Source organism: Limulus polyphemus, unplaced genomic scaffold (assembly GCF_000517525.1).
Source record: "Limulus polyphemus unplaced genomic scaffold, Limulus_polyphemus-2.1.2 Scaffold72, whole genome shotgun sequence".
NCBI lineage: Eukaryota > Metazoa > Arthropoda > Merostomata > Xiphosura > Limulidae > Limulus > Limulus polyphemus.
The window spans coordinates 667,380-675,120 of NW_013665682.1; the positions used below are offsets into that span (position 1 = coordinate 667,380).

The 7,741-nt window shown below is 33.8% G+C and overlaps 1 long non-coding RNA gene across 1 annotated transcript in view; it reads right to left on the reverse strand.

Annotated features, from left to right (window-relative positions):
- Positions 1 to 6,406: 6,406 nt before the first annotated feature.
- The window catches only part of LOC111087581, a 4,547-nt gene continuing 3,212 nt past the window's right edge, over positions 6,407 to 7,741 (reverse strand). The window contains exon 3 of the long non-coding RNA XR_002612262.1: positions 6,407 to 6,533. This is a non-coding gene — a long non-coding RNA (uncharacterized LOC111087581). The remainder of the gene's footprint in view (positions 6,534 to 7,741) is intronic.

Below are 7,741 nucleotides of genomic sequence, written 5' to 3' on the forward strand. Positions count from 1 at the left end.
GTTAGCTGTCATCTTCAAACATATGTATCAGTTACTGATTGTGTTACTAGCACTTGTAATTTTTTTTAAGAAGTATTTAACAGACAAGTGAAGTACACTTTTCACCAACGACAAAAGAAAATGTAGTAACCTATGGAAACTTTTTAGTGGCTATTTGTAATGGAGTTAATCTACACGAAGGATGCTCTAGAGACCCTTAAATAATTATACAGTTTCTCTTTGGCCCAAAGGAGCCGCTTCAGTGAGGAGTCGTCGGCGAGTAGAGATCAAAGAGTGCCGCCTAGTGCTGGGGAGTTCAGGTGACATATAACACCATAGTTACACAGGGTGGCGCCAAAGTGTGATAGTTCCAAAATGTGTACTAGGGGTGGATGTTTATAATATACGGTATTAAGGTCTGATATTTCCAACTTATATTATTAGGGACTGGATAGTTCCAAAATGTGCTACTAGAGGGTGGATAGCTCCAAGGTGGGTAGATTTAGGGTGTGGATGACGAAATAATCTATGGGAGCGTCAAAAGCAGTTCTGATGGTGCGGGTAGATGTTTTGTTTTGTGATTAGCGAACGAATCACCAGATGGTGTTATTGAACCTGTTTTAACATGATTGACAATTTGTGTCATGTTATACAAAAAAAAAAAAAAACAAGAAACAAAACTACTATTTCATTTTCTATAGTTATTAACACTAATTAGTTTCTGCACTTTCGTTATGGTCAACTTTCTAACTTATAGTTATACTCCAATATCCATTCATTCGATAATAAGCAAATCGTTTGAATTCTTAAAATCATTGTTTTATGTATTGCAGTTTGACTAACTGTATAGCTTACTGTAGGTGAGTTTCTTTTCCATGCAAACTTAAAACATTCAAACTCTCGCTATATATCATATAAAACATTTACTAAAGTTGCATGTATAAACAACAATTATTTGAATAAGTAAAACTAACATTTTGTTTATATTAAAATTGATTTATATTAATAAAAAGGTAAATCAAACGAAATAAATTGAGGGTGAGTCACAATAGATGAACGTTCAGAACTGGCTAGTAAAATACGTTGGTAACTCAGGAAGACTACCCTTAAATGTTGACGCGAGTGGCATATTTTTTGAAGATTCCACGCATACTCCCAAAAGATCTCCGCCTACTCAAAAGGGTACGCTTTATACATATTTGGATATTTTGCTTCAGAATATAAAGAGGAGATATAATTGGATTTTTAGAATAATTAATGGTATATTCAACAATGCTGTGTCAGAAAACTGATTAGAAATAAGTAAAGAATAATTAAACTTTTGCGAAGCTTTACATGTAATTTGAGTAAAATATGAGTTGTAACACGTACTTTCCTACCACCAAGATTAACCATTCACATCGCAACAAACTTGATTAAGAAATCAACTATGACTCCAACGCAGATTACAAAACAAAGATTCATTAAAAATTGCCAGCTTTTAGGAAAATTTGTCTTATTTCCTTACAGAACATTCCATGATATTATAAGTTCTTAGGTATAATATTTGGACTATAGAACACAAAGAAAAACCATAAAAATCCAAATTCATGTATTCATAATGACCGGAAAAAAAAGACCAGCCTTGAACAATAACATTCCAAACAATACTGTAAAAGTTTGAATCAAACAGCAAGTTTACGCAAGCGAAAATATACAAGATTAACCGCTTCTTCATACACTTGCTTAATTAAACTCACAAGATATCTTATGAATACCTCAATTCTAAATAAAACTTCGAACTTCCCGTCTCAACTTACTTGTAAACCGATCTCGATAAACTCAGAATATACAAAAGATACTAAACTACAGAAACGACTAACAAATTTTATAACAATGAAACCAATATATAACACATCTTTTGAAAAACGGCTTCCAGATTCAGTTAATCCATAACACTTAAGAGCTATCTGAAACATTATACCGAGCACCTTAGCATAAGCACTAGAAAAATAGAGTTTGTCCACTCGTAAATCACTGTTAGTCACCTAATCTTATTTTGAAACCGATTAACCATACCAGATAAAGCAGCGTAATATAGATGTCACCACAGTGCTGAAGGAGGAAGAAGTCTTAATGAACCCTGACCCTCCCTGGTCTATCAAGACCAAAATCCCGATAACGAAGCAGACAGTAAATATAGGTGACAAGTCCCAATCTCAGTAGGTACAGAAGCAACAGTGAATATAGGTGACAAGTCCCAATCTCTGTAGGTGCAGAAGCAATATCAGATAATGTCAAAATAGTGTCCTCGACATGTTGAAAGAAGGGAGAAGAGCAAGCAGGTGAGCTTTTATTAGACGATAATTAACCACACAAGGGTTCCACATGAACTAAGTAAAAAAGCACTAATTATGAACACGCTACACCCTACAAGAAAATGCGTAAAATTGTCGTAAAGTTCCAGCAGCCCATTTTCAAGTATTTCGAAAGGAAATACTTTAAGGAAACATGTCTAAAAAACAGAATATTTTGTGTTAAAATACGAAGCAATGTAAAAGGTTTCTAAAAATGTGCTCTTTCCTTAATTTTACATTTTTTTTCTCACTGTTTCGTATACCGCAAGTAACCGTGGAAAAACAAATTATTAAAGAAACCATTATACTTACTGTATAACACCATAACCTTAAATGTCAACGAAGTTGATATAAGATTTATGAAAACTTAGTAAACTTCACTGTAGTAATAGGAATAAGGTAAAGTCATAACACGATATCACACGGTTCTCCTTAAGTTACAGTTCAGAGATGAGAGAGTACTCTTTTGATCATCAATAAAATTCATTGTTTTGAGGTAAATAAGTGAACATATTGACACTGCGGAATTCGATACCCGTGGTGGGCAGAGCACAGGTTAGCTATTGTGTAGCTTTGTGCTTAATTACAAACAAACAAACCTCATACCAGGTCGCGGGTTCGAATCCCCGTCCCACCAAACACGCTCGCCCTTTCAGCCGTGGGGGCGTTATAATGTGACGGTCAATCCCACTATTCGTTGGTAAATGAGTAGCCCAAGAGTTGGCGGTGGGTGGTTTTTTACTAGCTGCCTTCCATCTAGTCTTACACTATTAACTTAGGGACGGCTAGCGCAGATAGCCCTCGTGTAGCTTTGCGCGAAATTCCAAAACAAACAAACAAACAAAAATTTGCTAATTTTAAAACATTATGTTACTTTTAATTAATAAATAACTAAATTATCTTGGACTTTATCAAATGCCACCTTATAGTGATTACCTAGATAAAATGATATATAAATTATTAAATATTGTCTTCGTCGAGTACCTAAATAACATCTGTCCAAGGTAAGTGGTAACCAATGACAACATAAAATGTTAAATATTGGTGTTAAGGTGGGGAATATGTAAAATCCAGATTTTATTAGATAAGTCTCGCAATTATTAATTTTAGTATTTTTTAAACCTGAAGTATGTATAACAATTTTCAAATCATCTATAACTATTTTGTTGTCTCACAGATGATGTACTTGGCTGTTGTACTTTACGCTTCATCTTTAGCCCTCTTTCAAGGTAAGGACAAATAAATACTGTTATGTTAGACTATATACTTATGGCTATCAGCTTTATGATTTGAAGATATGTTAAAGTTCAGGAAACACCTCAGATATTTATACTTTTATGTTTTACATCATCACATCATCATCATTATAAATTACTGATGATCAACATACTGTATGCATAAAATTGCAACACTTCTTTAATATATTTGAAACTCAGATTTAAAACCATTTGTTTAAATAATTAATTTATTATGAAACAAATACCTAATTACCTGGCAGATGTATCAGTCCATTCTAGGAAAATTGACCCCCAGGAAATTGATCCCACTCAAAAAAATATGAGTTAATGTATTTATTTTTTGTTTCAACATCATTTTGTTGAATAAACATAGAATTATGAGTACATACAACACCTTTTTTAAACACTATGTGCATAGATGCACATTTAAAAAAATAACCAAGTTTATAGGTATGCTTCTCATGTTTATTTTGGAAGTCATTGTCACATATTATGCATATCTATACACTTACCAGATGAAAAGTGAACATTTTCAAATAATGAAGTCGTAATTAAAAATATATTCATTGTATTAAATCCATATTTCTGAGAATAATCACAAAATTGTTAGTACATAAAACTAACACCTGTTTCTATTTTCTCATTCATAAAATAATTGAAATAACAAGTATTTGCACAGTAGAAAGTGTAAACATATTACTTAGACTACAATTTGTGTTGCGTTAAACGTGCTAACATGTGGACGTGGATTGTCATGGAGAAGAAGAACACCTTTCCGATTGACGAGTGAAGGGCGTTTCTGATGAAAGGCTTGATTTAAACGTTCCAGTTGCTGACTATAGATCTATGCATTGATAGTTTGCTGTGGATTGAGGAGTTAGAAATGAATTACTCCTTTGGTGTCTCACCAAATGCAAAGTATCACTTTCTGCGGATGGAGTCCAGGTTTTTGGGTCGGAAGTGGTTTTTGTCTAGGACTGAGCCATTATTTTCGGTGTTTAATATTCGCATAGTGAATCCATTTTTCATCACCGGTGACAATTCTGTCAAAAAATGGTTCACGCGCATTACGCGCCAGAAGAGACGAAGCAACAAGCAACGTTCACACGTTGGAAACGCTGATCATCGGAGAGTTCGTGAGTCACCCAAACACCTTCTTTATGGAGTTTTCCCATATTCCTTAGGTGGTTAAGTATTGTTTCATGAAAGACATGCAATTTCAGAGCCATTTCACGAGTGTGTTGCCTTGGGTTAGACTCAACAAGCGTCTTCAGAGCATCAATATCAATTTCAACATGTGAGCCCCTGCCATCACTGTTTTTAAATTTAACGCTAAAGTCACCTGAACGAAATTTGCTGAACCATCGTTGAAGTAACTAGATACAAAATAAATCAAAAGAGGAGGCAAAGTTTAGGTATTTGGAAATAAACTAAAATTTACTAGCTTTTCGAGTAAAAAAATCTTAAACTTCCAGGATAAATAAAAGAAGTAACATCTCCAAACTTCACGAATGTGAAAGAAACTTATTGTTTTTAATTAAATCAAAACTTACATAATTTAACGTAAAGCTTTTAAAGTTCTAACACTAATTGTTCGTTTTATCATTATACGAATCTTTAAGAACTAAAACCTGAAATTACCTAAACAAAACACCGTAAAAAATAGAATACAAGAGTTAATTATTTTTAACACCTGCCACACGAGCCAGCCCAGCATCTTTTAGTACTGAGCTTAGAATGATCAACAAATTGAAGGATCATTCCGGAAACCATTGATTTAGGGTAATTTCGACAGATCTCAATAAGTGAAGTTCGGCACAACTTCTCAAACGAAAAGAACAAAACAAAAAACAACTAAATATTAATGAAAATATGACATGATGCTATCTATATGGTTTATACTATGGTGGTACCATACTGGGTATTATATCATCCTTCTTATATTTACTTCTCACTGTAGAAATGACATTTTAAATTTGAGAATTGCTAGGGAAATCATCTTGTAACGGATCATGCATCTTCTTTAACTTAAATACTGCATCTTTGGGCTTTACTCTGCTGTCAGTTTTACAAAATAATGAAACTAATGATTTTTATATATGATTCCAACCCCCCTAGTTGAAGAAAACGACATTATTATTGTGCCCGTTTGTCTATGTTTCGCTGTCAATGCTGTAATCAATTGAAGAATCTCCGATTCAACTGGTATGTCAAATCGATTGGGATATCTTCGAATAAGCTTTTCCCTCATCCTACCTAGATCCGAGGTTTAGCTTAATCGCTACATTTAAACATCACATCCACAACCACATCTAGAATATTTCAAGCATGCTTCATTGCTATATGTTTTTAATTTACATTTATAAGGTAATTTTTCTTGGCTCTCATGGTCTTGGGTCAGGTTGCGGGTTCAGTCACGGGCCTGGTCCAGTGACCTAAATATCGAAAATGGTGCTAAACGTCTTCTTTTTGTTTAATCAAAACAACTCAAACTTTTCCGGAATGACTTTGGGGGGGGGATTCACATCAAATAAATGGAACATACCAATTATCTTTAATGAAACTCGATATGAAAGATAAAGAAACAGTGGAACACCTATATAAAACCGCCCTTCATAAACACAAGGCACGTAAGAAAATAAAATCACATAAATGTTGGACCAAAAGAACTCCATTTATCATTAGACTTTTTGCTGACCACTTATATCGTTTTCGTGTAATTTACACTATCTTTTAATTTGATTATTCTAGGTATTTAAAACTACATCATATCTATGTAATATCCTACAAAGGTGTAACAATAAAATAATTCTGTACTAGCTATAGAAATGCAATAGATACGCAAACTACCTGATCCGGGGCATTGACAAGTCCAGCGGTGATGGGGTCACATTCGTGATATCTACTGTAAATAATAAGTCCGGCAAGGCATGAAGCTGTTATAATAATAAACCCGCCAAGAAGGTTGATCCATATCGTTCTTGGATAAAAAAAATGACAAAAGTAACGAAAAGTAAGCCTATATTGTTATAAAGAATAAGAAATGAAGTTTCCTCTTAATAACGAATAGAGTTGTAAGAAACATGGGGAAAGCTCAAACTTTCTTGAACTGAACAAAACTAAAATATTAAGTATGATATTTAAACTGTTTATTTTTAGATGTGATAGAACACACGAGAGATACATAAGATAGCATTTCTACTAACTTTTCATTGGTTATATTTTTGTTTCGTTGTGCTTTCCTCTGCTAAAATAACGTTTAACATAAACGCAGTATAGACACTGTTTAAGTAAGAAATTGAAGGAAAACGATTTTTCGACCGTGTTTTTAACAACGCGTGTAATAATACCGTTTGAAGTATAGACTGCATTTGATTTAGTATCGAAATATCACTTTTCAATATGAAGAAATTTAAGGATAAATGACACTGGCGTCCGCATTTGAGGGGGGGCAAGAGGGGGCTCCTGGAAAATGAGAAACATCGTTATTTCTTTATTCATTCAGCATATGCATGATAATTTTTTATTCAGTTCACAATTTCAAACTACTTTGCCCCCTCCCCCTGGAAAATTTTGTCCCTTCCGAAAAAGATTTCTGCGGACGCCCAGGATAAGGCAACTACAACATTTTGGTAGCAATAAATTTAGCTAAACGGTGGAGGGTGGGGAGGTCAATGAAAATCAAAAATTACTCCCCTTGTATTGAATTTATCCGTTGGACTAAACGGAGAGTCCCCGTTTGTATTCCCTGAAACCAACAATATATGGAAAACTCAGGTTTGATGCTATCTGTTTGTGTCATATGGTTAGTTCACAAGGTTCATGTAAAGTTATTAATGTTTATATAATTAATAATTGAAGCCGTCGGTACGTGGTGAAACTCTATAATTACAGAATTGAGAAAAACAAAGACTATTGTACACTTCACAAATATACCACTTATGAGGACCATGGTTTCGCCAATAAAGGCATCATCAGGTACAAACTGAATTACCCTATATATTGATATATATATATATCATAATGTTGAGGAACACACTTGAAGAAAATCTACTGTAGGGACGGCTGACATGGATATTAAAAACTTGTATTGTGTTTTTAAATAAACATTTTTAATACCAAAGTCAGCCGTCTTTGTTATAGGTATATATACAGCGTGGTCACAAGTAAATAGACACCACCGTTTCA